Source organism: Macrotis lagotis, chromosome 1 (assembly GCF_037893015.1).
Source record: "Macrotis lagotis isolate mMagLag1 chromosome 1, bilby.v1.9.chrom.fasta, whole genome shotgun sequence".
NCBI lineage: Eukaryota > Metazoa > Chordata > Mammalia > Peramelemorphia > Peramelidae > Macrotis > Macrotis lagotis.
In genome coordinates, this window is record NC_133658.1 from 773,779,856 (window position 1) to 773,798,533 (window position 18,678).

At 37.3% G+C, this 18,678-nt stretch overlaps 1 long non-coding RNA gene across 1 annotated transcript; it reads right to left on the bottom strand.

The window, feature by feature from the left end:
- Nucleotides 1–2,185: 2,185 nt before the first annotated feature.
- LOC141488208 (uncharacterized) lies at nucleotides 2,186–6,276 on the bottom strand. Its single transcript, XR_012468612.1, has 3 exons — nucleotides 6,029–6,276; nucleotides 4,347–4,399; nucleotides 2,186–3,629 (listed from the first exon to the last, which is right to left on the bottom strand). It is a non-coding gene; the product is annotated as an uncharacterized LOC141488208 (long non-coding RNA).
- Between the last annotated feature and the right edge of the window lie 12,402 nt (nucleotides 6,277–18,678).

Here is an 18,678-nt window from a genome sequence, read left to right on the forward strand (position 1 = left end):
CGTCTTCTTACTTTAAATTCAATATATGTAAAGATAAATAACATTTCTCCCCTAAGCAATCTCCTTTCTCTCTAAACTTTTCCATTTTTGTTAATGGTATCACCATTTTCTCAGTCACTCAGGTTCAAAAAAAAACCAGGGAATAATGTTTAATTAATGCTTCTCTGCCTCTTCCAATTTCCAGCCAATCACAAAGCCTCATTGATTCTTCTTTTCCAATGTTTCTCAAGGCTTATGGGGGATCCATTCTGGAATTTCAGAAAAGTAAACAGTTTTGAGATTCTCTGTGGAGCACCATCTGCTCAAAACCATAGTTCATAAAATCCATCCAGAGTTTACTTTGCCAATCATAGGATATATTAATTTGAAATAAGATATTTAATAAACAGTTTAGCGGAGAAAATGTAGTATGATGGGCTCCTGGAGAACATTCTCCTCCTGGTTACCACATTACTAGTAAAAAAAAACATTGAAGGAACATACTGTGAACAAAAACCACAAATATAAAGTTTATACCTAGAGAGAGAAAAATGTGAGATGACTAAGGCAATTCATACTTCTGATGATAAAAGTGCTGTTAACTTTTTCTGCTACTCTACTGTTTTCCTTATGCTGATCATCTTTGCTTCTCTTGCTGATTATTAAAGATTTAGAGACTGATGACAGAATATTCAAGGCCACTGAAAAGGCAAAAGAATTTGCAGCTCTCTGGGAATTTAAAACTGCTTAGGATTTTGTTATGGTAAAATATTGCTATGAAGTACATATCTCAAAATCAGTAAGTAAAGCAATAATCACCCTGAGGACAGAGAGAGAGAAAGAGAGAGAGAGAGAGAGAGAGAGAGAGAGAGAGAGAGAGAGAGAGAGAGAGAGAGAAGAAAAGGGCAGGCAGCCCTGAGGCTTGACTTAACTGGCCACATAGTGTGAGGCCCAGGGTTCCACCCATGGCTTAAGGAAGAGCATAAGAAAGTCCCATCTTTCCGAATGGAAGCCTGGAAGAAGCAAAGACCTCGAAGGGGTGGTGCTTCCTATTAAATATCCTTCTGTGTTAGGTTGGACAGAGGTTAGTGCTTGGGGAGTGGTCTTACACTTTGGGCCAGGTATCTTCCATGGCAAGCTACATTCTGGTCCTTTCTTTCCCAAGGCTCTAGACCCTCAAGTTCAACAAGTCATTTCGTGTCACACCAACAAATTCCTTTGCCTTTTGAGTGACCTTAAATCTTCTGTCTTCAATCTGTAAACCTTTGATAATGGGCAAGAGAAGCAAAGATGATCAGCATAAGGAAGGTGGTAGAGTAGCAGAAAAAGTTAACAGCACTTTTATCATCAGAAGTTTGAATTGCTTCATATGGCCAAGGTTAGGTGAAGGAGGAAAATGGGGGACAAGAAACAAACTACAGTAACAAGGAGAGACAGGATATGGTTGACAGGGGGACAATTTACATCTCAAGAGCAAACAACCCTGATTAACAAGATTTTAACATCATTAAAGCAACATTAATAATTCTCTACATCATTTCCCTGCATCACTACTATTTTGTTCTATGAACTTCTTTTCTGTTATTATGCACTACAATCATTAGACCTCTTTGACCCAATAGTTATTCTCTTTATTCTCTCATTTCATTGCCTAGAAAATCTCTTTTACCTGAAGAGTCAATTTTGGAATTCTGGCCAGGGATTATAACCTATCACATCCAACTAAGCATCCAACAAAAGCAAGACAAAAATTCCAGGTAAAGTTTAAGTCCTTCATTCTACCCTCCCCCCTCCTTCTTTTCTCCCTCCCTTCCTTCCTTCCTTCCCTTCATTCATTCTTTTCTTCCTTCCTTCCTTCTTTCCTTCCTTTCTCTCTCTCCCTCCCTTTAGCTCTTTCTCCCTTCCTCCCTCTCTCCCTCCCCTTCATTCCCTTCTTCCCTCCCTCCCTCCCTCCCTCCCTTCCTTCCTTCCTTCCTTCCTTCCTTCCTTCCTTCCTTCCTTCCTTCCTTCCTCCCTCCCTCCCTCCCTTCCTCCCTTCCTCCCTTCCTTCCTCTTCCCCCCCTTTATTCAGGCTAAACATATCCAATTCCTTCAACTAATTCTCATGCAACAAGCACTCAAAGCCCTTCACCATGTTAATTGCTTTTCTCTGGACAATCAATTTTTCATCAAAATCTATCTCTTTTTTAAAATTCTTAGTCTTTATTTTCCAGCAGTCAATTGTAAATACAATTTTAATGTTTATCTTTAAAACTTTGAGTTCTAAATTCTCTCCCTTCCTTCTATCTACCCCCATCCCCACATTGAGAAGGCAAGTAATTCAATATAGGTTATACATCTATAGTCATGCAAAACATTTTCATAATACTCACTCACACTGAAAGAAAACAAATAGAAAACCTCAAGCAAAATAAAGAAAAGTAAAAAGAGTATGCTTCAATCTGTTTTCAGACAGCATCAGTTCTTTCTCTGGAAATAGATAATATTTTTTATCATAAATCACTTAGAGTTGACTTGGGTCATTGTATTGCTGAGACGAATTCACAGTTGATCATTTTATAATATTGCTGTTACTTTGCACATTAATACATTTCAATTTGCATCAGATCATGTAAGTCAAGGTTTTTCTGAGTGTCTTGCTCATCATTTCTTATAGCAGAATAGTATTCCATAATAATTATACATGACAGTTTATTCAGCCATTCCTCAGTTGATAGGCATCCCCTCAATTTCTAATTCTTTGTCGCCAATAAAGAGCTACAATAACTAGAGTTTTTTGGTACAAATAGGTCCTTTTCCTTTTTTTGTCTTTTATCTCTTTTGGGACACATATCTCCCTTCCTTAATCTTCTTTCCTTCATTTCTCTCCTTTACTTCTCTAATTGTGCGTACTCTGCCCAAAGATCTAGCAGAGTTTGTAGGCCCCAAATCCATTAACTCTCCTTGATTGACTAACACTGAGTCTCAGAAACAGCCCACTTGGACCTTGTTTGGTCCCTGATTGCTTTATAATGAATTCAAAAGCAATTGTTTCTATTTTGACCAGAAACTCTGAAGGTTTGCCCTCCCAGATTGGTTTTTTTTTTTTGGATTATGCAAAAAGAGGTTCCTTGTTTCTTTTCTTTTTCCCCAGTCTTAAACACTGAGGGTCTTACTGTTCCAACAATTTTTTTCCTTCTTTTTTTTTTTGGAAGTGATCATTCTTAAACACTTTGCTTCATCTCTTGGGAGGTGGAGTGTGTTCAAGAAAGACTAGTACCTTGTGTGAAGACTGCCAAGTCCTTTTCAGAACTGCTTTCCACCTTTGATATCCACATGAGCCACCTAACTCTTACTGTGGCTCCAAGAAGTTACAGCATGCACATCAACCACACCCCTGTGAAACATCTCAGCAGGTGAGTTAAACCAGGTTGAGGGTAACTGAGGGAGCTCAAATTCATCAGTGAATTTGCAGAGATGTCTACCCCAAGTTTGTGAAGTCTTCCACTGGTTGAATGGACAGATGAGAACACTTCCAACAGTGAAGGTAACTGAAGCAGGTGCTGTGCAGCTCTTAGAGTTTGGTTAGACATCAAAGATGCCAAGGTCATCCACTGCATCTAGAACCATCACCAGTTTTCTTTACTGCCTTGTGTCTTGAATCATGATGACTGTGGAAGAGAGAGTGAGGCCAATTACTTTATACAACTCTGCCTCATTTAAATTAAATTTATTCATGAATCAAAAAACATCCATACCACTATATCATTCCTCAAAGTCCTGTGATAGCATACAAGTGACAAAGCAACAGGTGTAGATACACTGGAAGCTGTAGTCACAACCCTGCACACAGGTGTCCCAGGCCATAGTTCATTTCTCTACTGAAAGCAGTAGTGGGATTCAGCAGTCCCCAGGATGACTGAGCATCCCCTTTAATGATTGCACAGCTTACTTCCTGGTGTGAGGAAGGGACAGAAAAGGTGCCCTAAAAATTATCTATTTACTTAGCCCTAGCCTAATAACAATGACAGATAGTTATCCCACAATGTAAATGAGACACAAAAAAGTCTACAAAAACTTCTTCAAAGAAGATTCCACTCATCATCATTGCATCAAATGTGTGCACACTCATAGACAGCACAAGATTCAATAGACCCAAAAGATGAACAACTCTTGGTATCATATTCACATAATAGCTTTGAGTGAAACAAGGCTAGTAAATGAAGACCAGCTTACTGAAGTTGGAACTAGATACACATTTTCTGGAGTGAAGGGGAGTGACATGAATCTGGGCTAGGTTTTGCAATCAAAACTAATGCAGTCAACAGGCTTCAATGCCTACCAAAATAAATGAATGACAGGCTCATGACAATGAGATTGCTACTTACAGGAAAATACCATGCCATCATCCTCAGTGCCAATGCTCCCACCATAATGAATCCTGATGGAGTCAAAGAAAAATTGTATAAAGACCTGGAAACCCTATTCATCAATGTACCAAAAGAGTACAGGCTTATAAATCAGGGTGACTTTATTTCTAGAGTAGGCTCTAGATATAGATATAGTAGGGAGTTCTTAGGAGGAATAGAGTTGAAAATAGCTACAGCAATGATAACCTACTACTGAAGACATGCATCTTATGACCACATCACAAACACTTTCTTCCATTTACCTAAATACAATAAAACTTCCTGGATAGACACTTGTAGCAAACATTAGCATCTAATGGACTATGTGATTGTTAAGAAGAGACAAAGAATTTGAAAGTGTCACAGACAATGTGTGGTGCAGAGTGATGGACTAATCACATACTCATCCTCTTCAAACTAAATGCTCACATTCAACTGAAGCAGAGGTCCCATGGCAAAATGACCACCAAAAGAATTAATGTTAAGAAATTAGAGTGTTTCTGTGAGCAGGAACAGTTTGTTGCTAACTTGGAGGGAAAACTGAGCCAACACACATTTGGCAACAGTGGAGCAGAAAAAGAGTGGGAAGTTTTCAAAGATTTGGGTCAGAAAACTCACAAACATCAAGACTGGTTTGATGAAAATGATGGGAAAATACAGAAGTTGCTAAATAAAAAAATCAACAACTCCACATGGTTTAGCAGTAGAATATTCATTCATTGCTAAGAAGGCAGCATTGAATTCCATCAAAAGTAAAATATAAGCAAAGCTTAAAAGAGATAAGGACACTTGGCTCAGTAAGAAGGCAGATAAAATTCAGCTTTATGCAGATAGTAATAAACCAAAGTTCTTTGCTACTTTAAAGGAGCCTAGGACATTCAAATCTCCTCCATCTTCCAAGATAAAGGGAATAAATTCTCCTGGACAATCCCTCTTTTAGTCATTGCTGCTAAGATTCTTGCCAGATCTTTTTCCTGGAAGATGACTACCTTCCTGAGAGCCAGTATGGCTTCAGAAAGAGTAGAGGAATTGTTGATATTGTGTTTGCTGCCTAACAACTCCAAGAAAAATGCAAGAGCAGAACAGAGGTCTTATATACAACATTTGTATAGCTAACTAAGGCCTTTGATACCATTAGTCTAGAGGGTTTATGGAAAATTATGTCAAATTTGGTTGCCTGGAGAAGTTCATCGGTATTGTAGATTTCATGATGGCATGCTTGCCTAGGTTCTGGATAATGGATGATGCTCTCAAGATTTCCCAGGTCACCAATGGAGTGAAATAAGAATGAGTCCTTGCTCCCATGCTTATTGGCATGATGTTTTCAGCCATGTTATCAAACACCTTCACTGAAGATAAACATGGCATCAAAATCAGTTACTGCTCTGATGGCAAATTCTTCAACTTGAAAAGGCTACAAGCCTTTTCAAAGTTGAGGGAGTATTGGTGCATGACTTTCTGTTTTCAGATGACTGTGTACTCAATGTAGCCTCTGAAGCTCAGATGCAACAAAGTATGATCAATTCTCTGCTGCTTGATCTAATTTTGACCTAAAAGTTAGCAACACAGGTGTTCCACCAGCAGCACCACACCATCAATATGTGGAACCACCAGTTATAGCAAATGGAGAAGTTTTGAGAAACGTGGACAAGTTCACTTACCTTGGCAGTATACTTTCCAGGGAGGCACATATTGACAATGAGGTTGATACAAGCATTGCCAGAGCTAGCTCAGTATTTGGGAGGCTCTGAAAGAAGATGTGGGAGAAAAGAGGTATTAGACTAACTATCAAACTGAAGGTTTATAGAGCTGTTGTGCCAACCTCATTGCTGTATACCTGTGAAAACTGAACATTCTACCAACCAGTACCATGGAAGGAAATTGAATTGCTTCCATTTTTAATTGTCTTAGGAAGATTCTAAAGATCGCCTGGTAGGATAAAATGCAACAAAGTATGAGGTCCTTTCTCAAGCTAAACTGCCTAGCATTCCAACATTACTACAGAAAATACAACTATGATAGACTGGGCATGTTGTTAGAATGCCAGAAGTATGCTTCCCAAAAAGATTATTTTATGGAGAACTCATTTAGGGCAAGAGCTCACAAGGGGGTCAGAAGAAGAGATATTGGGACATCCTGAAGATCTCTCTTAAGAACTTTAGAATTGATTGTATTTCATGGGACACCCTGGCACAGGACCACTCAGCATGGAGGTGCCCTCATCAAGAAAGGGTACTGCACTCTAGGTGGAAGGCAGAATTGAAGCAGCTCAAAGGAGACATGATATAAGTTTAGAGTAAGCACCCCAGGTGTTCACATGAACTACCTCTTGATAGAGCATTCTGATCTCGCATTGGTCTGATCAGCCACAGTTGGACATATTGTAATTTGTTTCAAACTTAGCAATGTCTCTTGTTTGTCTTCAAAAATGAATGGCAAGCTCATTTCTAAAATATCTAGAGAAATGCATCAAATTTACAAGATCACAGGTCATTCACTAATAGATAAATGGTCAAAGGATATGAACAATTTTCAAATAAAGAAATTAAAGCTATATATAAGCATATGAAAAAAATGCTCCAAATTGCTATTGATTAGAGAAATACAAATTAAAACAACAATGAGGTATAATCTCACACCTATTGGATTAGCCCAAATGAGGAAAAGGGAAGATGATCAAAGTTGGAGAGGTTGTGGGAAGATTGGGACATTGATGCATTGTGGTGGAGTTGTGAGCAGATCCAACCTTTCTGGAGAGCAATATGTAACTATGCCCAAAGCAATAAAACTGTTCATACCCTTTGACCTAGAAATTCCAATTCTAGGACAATACCCATAAGAAATTTTTTTTAAAAATGGGAAAAGTCTTATATATTCCAAAATATTGATAGCAGCTCTTTTTGTAGTGGCAAAGAATTGGAAATTGAAGGGATGCCCATCAATTAGTTGAATACTATGGAATATTATTGTTCATTAAGGAACCATAAATGGCTGGATTCTAGAGAAGCATGGAATGACTTACGGGATCTAATGCTTAGTGAAGGGAGTAGAGCCAAGAGAACAATGTACACATCAACAACATTATGAGATGAACAACTTTGATGGAAACAACTTTTCTTGACAGTCCAGAGAGCTAGGACAACTGTATTAGACTGGTAATTGACTATATTTTCCCCAAACAGAGGAAGAAAAAACAAAACAAAGCACACTAGGAAAAAAAACAGCCCTACTAAATCTGATGAACACTTTATAAAAACTTTCTCATATCCCTTTCCCTTAATTCTAATTCCTCATGACAAAAATCACTAATTTGTAAATGTGTTTAACAAAATATATATGCAAAATGCTAACCTCACTGTTCTCTACTAGGGGAGCTGGGTGGGAAGGGAGGGTGGAGGGAAATTTTGTAACTTGGAAATATGCATGTACAAATGAATGAAAATAAATCAATAAATTTAAAAAAATAATGAAGCACAAGAACCAAACAACCAATCAATCTCATCTCTCTCATACCTAACCTTAATGACTGAATGGATATTACCTCAAACTGAAACCTGGAAGACCTAATTTAAAAAAAAAAAGGTCTCCATTGCATCCAGAGTCATTCCCGGCATCCTGATCTATATCTGGTCACTGGACCCAGAGGGAAAAACTGAAGCTTGTGACTGAAAAGTTTGCCCTCCCCTTCTATCCAATCCCCCTTACTCAAATTCAACTCACTTGTGTGTCATGTTATCACCTCCCTAATATAATGGTCTTCCAAAATGGACAAAACAAAAAACATCAACACCCCACCACCACCACCAATAGCAACCACCAGCAGCAGTAACAACTGAACATAATTTTTATTGTTCTTTGCTTCTGTCACACTTTCAGGTTTTTCTGGTACCAAGTCTCACTTCCATCTTCTGTACATTTATTTTTAAAACTTTTGTTGGTTAGTGAATTCCATTCACATTCATTTCTATCTCTTCATTTTCCTTTGTTATTGAAATTGTCTCTCCTTATGCCTTAGAACTTTCTTGGGCATTTGCTATCCATTTGGGCTGACTTCCCTCTGGAGCATTTGTGTCAAAGGGATTTTGTCTTTCTTTCTTTTGATTTGCTTGAAAATAGGTTTTCCAAAATTTAGGTATCAAAACAGAATAACTCAGATTTCCACTTCTTTTTCTACCATATACTGTAAGAAGAAATTTTTCACTTCCCGCAGAATCACATAATTTAAGAGTTGAAGTACTCATTTGGTCCAATCCATACCTAGACCCATTCCATCCAAGGTTTCATATCATTTACACCTACTGCAACCATTTTGAAAACCAGATTCAGCATAGAATTTTAATTGGCTCCTTAACCTTTTGAGAGATGAAATTATCTCTAAGGCAAGTTGAAATATTATTCTCTACTCTACTTTTGGCAAAGAGAGAGAGTCCTAGCAGATGTCTAGGTAATAACGTCTGCTGCTCAGAGCAATGTTTTAGGAAAACCATTTTGGCAGTTGTGGAGTATGAACTGATGGGGACAGAGCCAAAAAAAGCAAAAAAAGGGAATAAATCCCCCAAAACTATTTCCAAACTCTGTTCCCCAAGCCCATAGGAAAAGACTGAACAACAAAGTCCAACTTACTCCACAGATCCTCTTTCCTTAAATGAAGGGTAAGATGTGGACAAAAACACCAAAAGGAATATTGGCACCAGCCACATTCATAGAATCTGACAACTGGATAGGATGTCAGCAGTCATGATTCTAAAAGGAATCCCTACCATAACAACATACTTACCAAGTCATCATCCAGCTTCTGCTTGAAGATCATCAAGGAGCTTGAGGAGGAGGCTTATGAATAGATATAGGTTCATTGTTGGGTGAAGAAATCAAAAAAGACTGCCTCAGAAGGGTAAGAAAAATTATGAATTTTAATTTACAGGTTAGTGCAAAAAGTTCACAGGTAACTTTTAGCAAGATAAAGAAAAGCAGTTTTTAAAGAAGACAGTAAGTTAAAGCAAAGAAGAAACAACTACAGTTAAGAAAGGGAAAGGAAACAGCGACTAGATGGTCACTGGATTTAGATCAACATGTATCCATGGAGGAGAGGGTGGGCTGAACCATTATAGGGAACCTAGCCCATCTCCTGTACATGGAGGAATCAGGGGAAGGGGGTACACTTGGAAAGAGTGAACCACTTGGACAAGAATGGAGTCAGGCATACACCTTGGAGTCAGGCATACACCTAAAACCCAGACAGGTGCAGAAGGGGGAAGGGACTAAAGTTGCTTTCTATTATCTTAGTGAATTTACCTGAGAAGAAGGTTAGACTGAAAAATGGGATGTCAGAGGCCCAGAGAAAATATCAGACAAGCTATTATAGGAAAGCTAGACAAACATTTTTTTTCTAATATGGTTTTTAGCATTCCAAGGTGCATGTCTGACTTCAGTCATGTCCAGGTAGGTCACTCCTTGATCCCCTCCCAATGACTCCTCCTTATAGGTGGGCTAGGCTCCCTATTAAGTTTCTGCCCACCCTCTTCTCCATGCTGAATCCATGTTGGTCTAAACTTAGCCATTGTCTCATGGCTGTTTCTATTTCTTTCCTTGATAGTCTGATCAACCTGTTTCTTCTTTGTTTAAACCCACTATCTTTAAAAAAAAAAAAAAAGAATCCACTTGCTTTACCTTGTGAAAAAGAATCTGTGGACTTTTTCAGTAAACTGTGAATTAAAATTTAATCCTTTTCACCCATTCCTCAGTGAGAGTTCTGTGATTTCTTCATCCAAAGAAAACCCACATCAATCCTCTTCCAGGGTCATTTTCCCAGCTTCATTACCACATACTGAAGTACTCATTTTCCATTCTGGATAACTCTAATTGTTAGGAAATTCCCCACACATCTAGCATAAATTAGTCTCTTTTCAGTTTCTTCCTATTGGTCCTAGTTCTGCCTTTTGAGTCCCATAGAAATGAATCTTATTCTTCCTCCAGTGATTGTTTCTCAGATGCTTGAAGACTGTTGTCATGGCCCTCTTAGTTCTCTCTTCTCCAGATTAAATATGCCTAGTTCTTTCTTTCTTTTTTAATTTTAATTTTATTTTTTCAATTTGTGCAAAGGTAGCTTTCAACATTCATTTTCACATTTTTCTACCTCCCTCTTTTCTCTTCCATGACAGTGAGTAATCTAATATAGGTTATACATGTATAATCATATTAATACATATTTTCATATTAGTCATGTTGTGAAAGAAGACTCAGAACAAAAAGGAAAAACATGAGGAAAAAGACAAATTTTTTAAAATGAAAAAAGTATGCTTTGATTCCCATTCAGACTACATAGTTCTTTCTCAGGATGTGGATGGCATTTTTCATCACAATTCCTTTAGAATATCTTTAATCACTGTATTGCTGAGAAGAACTCTCATCGTTGATAATCACACAATATTTCTGTTAATGTGTACAATGTTGTTCTGGTTCTGCTCACTTTCACTCAACATTAGTTCATATAAGTCATTCCAGGTTTGAATCTCATAATTTTTTACAGAACAATAGTACTGCATCACTTTCATATACTACAAGCTGTTCAACCATTCCTTAAATGATGGGCATCCATTCAAATTTCAATTCTTTGCCACTATGAGAAGAACTGCTATAAATGCTTTTGTACATGTGGGTCTTTCCCCCTTTTTATGATCTCTTTGGGATAAAGACTTAGTAGTGGTCTTTTGGACTTAGTTACAAATTACTCTCCAGAATGGTTGGATCAGTTCACAACTCTGCCAGCAATGCACTTAGTGTTCTAATTTTCCCACATCCCTACAGTTTTTTTTTTTTGGTCATTTTAGCCAATTTGATAGGCATAAGGTGATACTTCAGAGCTGTTTTGATTTGGATTTCTGTAATCAATAATGATTTGAAGCATTTTTTCATACTATAGATAACTTTAATTTCTTCATCTGAAAATTGCCTATTTATATCATTTGACCATTTATTAATTGGTATTCCCATTGATATTCAACTGATCTACATACAACATGCTTTCAAGGCCCTTCACTGTCCTGGTTGCCAGCTTATCAGTGTCTTTTTAAAGACATTACTCCGGGTGTCTTGCCTATAGAGAGTAGAGTATCTACTTTCCTTGTTACTGGAAATTATGCCCCTTTTAGGAGAAGGAATACAGTGCCTACCACTGTCCTAAGCTAATCTTACAAATATAATCTTACTTGACCGTGTTCACAGCCACTCTGTGAGATAGGTATTATCCCCAAATTACAGTTGAAGAAACTGAGGCAGAGGTTAAATGACTTGTCCAGGGTCACAAAGCTAGTAAGTGTCTGTCACTGAATTTGAACTTCCTGACTCCAGGCCTAGTTTTAGCTCCACAACACCATCAGCTGCCTCAATTGCGGTCCAAGTCTGCGTATATAACACTATTGATTCCTACTGAGGTTAGTCCCTGTATCATGGTTTGTATTGAGTATGATTGTGACTGAGCTAGGAAGAATTTACCACTCCGTAGTTAATAAGAAGAATTGTAGAGAAGTTCCACTAGGGTTCCATAGTTTATTTGCCCCAACAGAGTGCTACTTTGGACTGAGAGGGAGAGATTTATGTTTGTGACAGCCAACCCCAAGGAAAAGGTATCATATTTCTTAGTCCTTCTGACTCTTTGTGACCTCACCCTAGAATTGAGTTCCAGGGAAGATTTTTTAAAGCTTATATATGGCTCATATATAGAGCATCCCCAGAAGGGATTAACAGGGTCATTTCTAGAAAAAAATACTCATTGTTCAAAGTAGGCATTATGTATAGAACAATGATTTATTTCCTCCATCATCAAAGATATCCCTACCACACAAGACTCATAAACTCATATTAATAAATACTTTAAGATATAAAATAACATTACACATTTACTCTCCTGGCAGCTATTAGACAGATATTTCAAGTTCACTCTAGATCTATATTGTCTGAGCAACTCATAAGGTTCAGATCTCATGGACATAGACAAAAGACATGGCTATTTAATGTTTTCAGGTTTAAGAAGATTCTATGAGTGACCATCTTCTTCTCTGAGAAGCAGTCTCATCTCCTGTTGGACAACTGGCCCCAATTCAGGAATTCTTGACCTTACAAGATAACATCAAGGGCTAGAAACATTCATTTCTCAGAATCACTTGCTGTGCTTAGGTAAGAAACAATAGCAGAAGGCAATCAGGACTCAGATTCACCTGATCAAGTCTTATTTTCAATATCATGATCATGTAACCATCACTGCTGCTAGATGGGGAAAAAATGAAATCACCCCCCTCTCCTTTCTGTAAGTCCAAGGGAAAGATGGGTAGAATCCCAATCATCACACTCAAAGGAATATTGAAACTTCTCTAATTAAAGCCTATTAAATAGGTGTACCTTATTTGCCTATCTTCAATGTAATCTTAGTCTCAGGGACTAAGGGACCAATCAGGAGTTACTGGATGTCTCATGACCTTTAACAAGGTGCCAAGAGTACAGGTTCCCCTAGATGGGCCTTAATCTACCGCCTTCTACACCTTCATGAATATCTTGCTTCCATCAGAGTGGAATACTTGCTGTTCTTAGAATTGACCCTAAGGCACCCTTACTTTTGTTTACATTGTTTTCCTCCTTAAATTGTATTTCTAATTCCTCTTCCTCCTTCTCAGTTTATCTAGACTACACTTTGATCTCAGTCTTTCAAGGCCCAGTTCAAATCCTATGTCCTCTGAGAAGCATTTCCTAAAACGATATTCTTCCTCCTCTGACTTCTGTTGCCTCTTTATTGGAATATATTCATAGGTCTTAAATCTGAAGGAAACAATACCAAAGAAGTCAATTCCTTCATTTTATAGATATGGAAAATGTGAAGCAGTATGTTTTAATAGGAAGAGCAGTGAACTTGGAATGTCATATTGGATTAGGGTCCTGTTTCTTATTCTTTTTTGTTCATTTGTTTAATGGGGGCAGTGGGGTTAAGTCACACAGCTAAGTAAAAATATTGAGGCCAAATTTGAATCAGGGCCTTCTGATTCCAGGGCTGGTGCTCTTTCCACTGCATCACCTAGCTGTCCCCCTGCTTCTTAATAAACCCTGGAAATGTTTATCCTCTATAAAACTTACTTTTATGTTATAAAATGCAATATAAATTTCACCTCTCATTAAATGACTTTTTCAACATCACAAGGGAGAAGCAGATAATATATTCAGCTCAATCTGTCTTGTCTTTTTGCTTATTTTGGGCAGCTAAATAGCACAGTGGACAGAATGGACCTGGAGTCAGGAAGATTCATCTTTCTGAGTTCAGATCTGACCTTTGACATTTACTAGCTAGGAGATCCTGAGCAAGTTGTTTGACTCTATTTGACTCAGTTTCTTCATCTATAAAATTAGCTGGAGAAGAAAATGGCAAATCACTCCAGTATCTTGGCCAAGAAAACCCCAAATGAGGTCACAGAGAGTCACAAACTACTGAAAAATGACTGAACAATAACTGTCTATATTTTCACAGAATAGTAGTGTCTTTTACAAAGTAGACATTTTGAATATGTTGATCACTCTAATTGTTACTGTCTTTTCAGGCAGATGATCAGATATTAGAAAAAGAGAAGTTTCATATTTTTGAAATTAATTAATTCAGGAATGATTTGTTAAATGTCTAGTGTATATAAAGCATTTTGTTAGACCCTGGAGGAGATAGAAAGATAATTAATACTGTCCTAGAGCTTATAATCTAAAAGAATTATGCACACAGTAGGAACTTAATAAAAATTTGTTGAATGGGGCGGCTAGGTAACGCAGTGGATAGAGCACCGGGCCTGGAGTCAGGAGTACCTGAGTTCAAATCCAGCCTCAGACACTTAATAATTACCTAGCCTTGTGGCCTTGGGCAAGCCACTTAACCCCATTGCCTTGCAAAAAAAAAAACAACTAAAAAAATTTGTTGAATGGATTATATCAGTGATTTAAAATTTTGAGAACAGGTTCCCATTTGAAAACTTTATCATTAGGTTGCAAATAATAGTATGTTATTCTTAATTCATTATACAAAAATTAATTTAAAAATATATTTTTTAGTTTTTTTGGCAAGGCAATGGAGTTAAGTGACTTTCCTAAGGTTACACAGATAGGTAAATTATTAAATGTCTGAGGTCAGATTTGAACTGAGGTCACATTTGAACTCAGGTCCTCCTGACTCCAGGGCTGTTGCTCTATTCACTGCACCAGCTAGCTGCCCTAATGAAAAAATTTATTAAATGCTTCTTGTGTACAGACCTGAAATAACTTGGGGGTGGGGGGAAGAGAAGATTTAGGTAAGACACAATCCTTTTTCTCATGAAACTTACAGTTTAGTGGAAGGATGAGTTACCTTACAACTTGGAGTTCCTCCCCACAAAAAGGCACTACTTCGGCATTTATATGGAGCTCAAATTCATCCTGAGAGAAGTTTGACTTCAAAGAGAAAAGTCATATGTTTTCAGGTTTTTTTGGCTTATTATGTTCCTATTCCAGAATAGAATTTTAGGATAAATTTCTAAAACTAAACTTAGGTATAGCTTATACCTAGGATCTCCCCTCAAAGGGAATAACAAGTTAACTTCAAAATGGGTTTTAATATACAAAATAGATATCAAATTTATTTCTTCTGCTAAAGAAACAATACTTAAAGAAGACTAAGAAGTACACATTAAGAAATACTTAAAATATCAAACAATAACCATCATATCTACTGTAATTTCCTGGGAGATAAGAAAACTTTACTGTTCATAATCACCTCACATTTGACTATTCTGCAAATTCAGACCTCACAATCAGCCAAGGGCATGGTTTGGAAATTCTTGGTTCTTTCAGTTGCAGCATCCCCCTGGTGGTGGTGCTCTTTTCTTAGAAAGTATTGCAGAATATTTTGTCTCTAGCTAGGAAGCCAGCACTCAACCCAAGACTTCTTGGTCTCTTTAATCCAAGAAATTATCAGCCAAGATTAGATTTTACAGCATACAGACAACAATCACTGCTTGCTGGTCTCAGACTCCTGCTCAGGGACAAAATACAAAAAAGAAGCAACTCAAGGGCTTGTCTCAGGTTTATGGAATCAAATTATAAGCCATGAGTATATACTCATCAAACTCCATGGTAGGTGCCCTAACTTTTCAAGAAGACTAAGGGGTCCTCCTTTTGCTGTTCTAATAGCAATGTATAGCATTATAGAAATACAAATGAAGAGAAACAAAACAAAGCTCTATATGTGAGGTATGAGTGGGAAGGTTCCTGGAGGGGAATGCCATTTGAATTGGTCTTTAAAGAACAAAGGAAGGAGAGCATTACTGAACATTTCTGAAGAAATTACTTAAGAGGTGATTATAAGGTAGAAAAGCATTGATTATGTCTAGGGAACATCATGCACTCCACAGTTTAATTGTAGCATATAGTAAGTTGAGGAAAGTAATATGGGATAAAGGCTGTAAAGGTAGATTTGTGGAGGATCTTGCATGCCAAGCATAGGAGATTGAATTTTATTTTGTGGGAAATAGGAAACTACTCAAAATTTTTAGCAGTCATTTGACTTGTCCAGATCAAAGTCACTAGACAAAAGGGAGACTGTAACTGTCAACATGTATGGATACATGTGCAGTTAAAGTACGGCAGAGTGGTCAATGAATGCTATTGACAGATTGGCCAAGTGACCACAAAAAAGGAAATATTTCCATTTGAGTTCCTGATTCTTAGACAGTATCTAGTTTTAAGAGGAAAAAAATCAAAGAGAATATATATTGGTAAAGGAAGATATAACATTCTGTTCATTAAAAATTCAGTTAATGAATTATTTTTCTTTCTTGTCATACTATATATGGAATTGTCAACAGGTACTGTTAAATGTTTTTTATGTGTCTCTTACTGTTTGAACAGTTGCTATCAGGTTTACCAGGTATAAATACATATACAGACTGCAAAAATATACATATCCATACAGGAAAATCACTGGACATATGCGTCAGGCTTATTATTCATGTTTATGTATAGGGAGATAACACATTAGAGTGAGACCTATTTAAACTTTGAAAATATCAGTAATTGTCAGTGGGATCAATTTTGTGTGTGTGATACTTCTACTCCCCTTAATTTTATATTGAAAAAAATCTGGTGCTTTGAAATTATATATGTGTGTGTGTGTGTGTGTGTGTGTGTGTGTGTGTGTGTGTGTGTATTTCTGTTCATGTGGTTTTGGAAAACAAACCACTTTGCTGTGCCCCCTTTGCATTCTCCTCTTTCTGCTTCAGTCATGTATTGTGTATTTGTGGGCAGTGATGTTATGCTATATGGGTGCTGTTGGATGCTGTTATTCTAGATGATACAAATCCAGTCCTTGCCCTCAAGGAACATTCTTTGAGAAAAGATAAGAGAAATGTTTAAGTAGGGCTGCAGGTAGGGACATGTCCCAGTCTTAGTATAAGTGCAAAGAAGACCAAGGAGCATGTACTTCTTTAGTAAGATGTACCTATACATTCCAGAAGCCCTGTTATCTGAAGAGTCATCATGAGAAGGAAAAACAGAGGAATTTAGGCAGACTTGAATTTGACCTTCATAGATTATCAGTGCCTGAGCTGATTAAGCAATCTAATTCTTAAACTCTGAAGACAACAGAAGTATTACATTAGAATATTTTGTGGTTAAATTAATGAGCATCTATACAACCTATAAAGATGTCATGTTGGCTAATAATTCTAGTTTTAACGTAGACTTGCTAACACCTTAATTTATTAATCTACATTCTTTATTTTTTCTTTTCATTTTTTAAATAATAAAAACAATACCTCTTCCAAAATTCAAGAGTTGGTGACCTTCAACTGGGCATTCCTGTATGATGCAATAATATTTGGAATTTTTTTCACTCTTTTTTCTACTTTTAGAAAGTTGACAGATAAAGTCTTTTATTCGAATGAATTTTCAAACAAAAAAGATGGCTCACATTCTGATGAATGAAGAAATTCTACTGTATTTTATGGAAAGCAGAGTGTTTGAAAAATGCACAACACATTGATTCTTAGTAGATATTCTGTCTCAAATCTAAAACTAGTCATTTCTCTCAAGAAATTTTGTAAATAGCTTTGTAGGTTGAGGGTTGAAAGAAACCTAGTCCAATTCTACCACTTAATACATGATGAAAATTTACATCTAAGAAATTAAGTGACTCACTTTTCTGGTTACCTGGCTTTGGGCTCCATTCTTCTGCCCGTGATGTTCCCTCCTCCCATAGGTATGTGTGCCTGGGCACATTCCTCGGCAATCTTTATTTTGAAGTAGGGTTCAGACAGCCTTGCTTCACTCTCTGGGTTTTGCTACCATGCTCATTCTCTAGTACCTTCCCAATGCCCCATTCCTTTTCAGCTTCTTTCAGTGTAAGATTTTTTGAGTACAAGGACTATCTTTTTGTCTGCATTTGTATACCCAGGGTTTTAGAACAGTGTCTGATACATAGTAAGCAATTAATAAATTCTCCTTAACATACCCCCAATCATACAAGTAATTTGACTCTGAAAGGTTCTCAGAGGTCATCTGACCCAAGCAAACAGAGGCCCTGAGAAGTTGTTACTTGCCCAAAGTCACAAAGTAAATATCAGAGACAGAATTTAAAACCCAGGTCTTCTGATTCTAGAGACAGTGCTCTTTCTACTGTGCTCCAGATTCAAAGCCTTCTCCACTGTCACTAAAGCGGCAGAAGAAACCTCACCAGTCCTTATAATCAAAGTAGAAACCATGATTAAAAAAGCCTCTTATAGACTACTAAGAAAGCTATGCTACCCCTTCTCTGTACTAGTCTTTTTCTTGGGAAAAATTGGGTTCAAACCCTGCTAATAACATTTACCACCTCTAAGATTTTGGATAAATTACTTAATCTCTTAATATTAAAATTCAGGTCCTCCTGACTTCAAGGTTGGTGCTTTAACCATTGCATCATCTGGCTGCCCCTGAAGTTAGAAGGACCAGAGTTCAAAAGTGACCTCAGACACTTGCTTTTTACTAGCTGTGTGATCTTGGGCAAGTCACTTCTCCCTGATTGCCCAGCATCCAGGGTCATCTCCAGTTGTCTTGATTTATATCTAGCCACTGGATCTAGAGTAAGATTTAATACAGCAGTCCCTCATTCAAATCCATGTCATAGCTTCACTACCCTGATGTCATGGTCTTTTTTCTAGAATGAAGGACAAATATCATCATCATCATCTTAGCACTATAAATGCTAATTTTAAATTACTGTTCCCCATTACTTGAGGGAATTTCCTTACTAGAAACCTTCTAAACCAGATGAAATCAC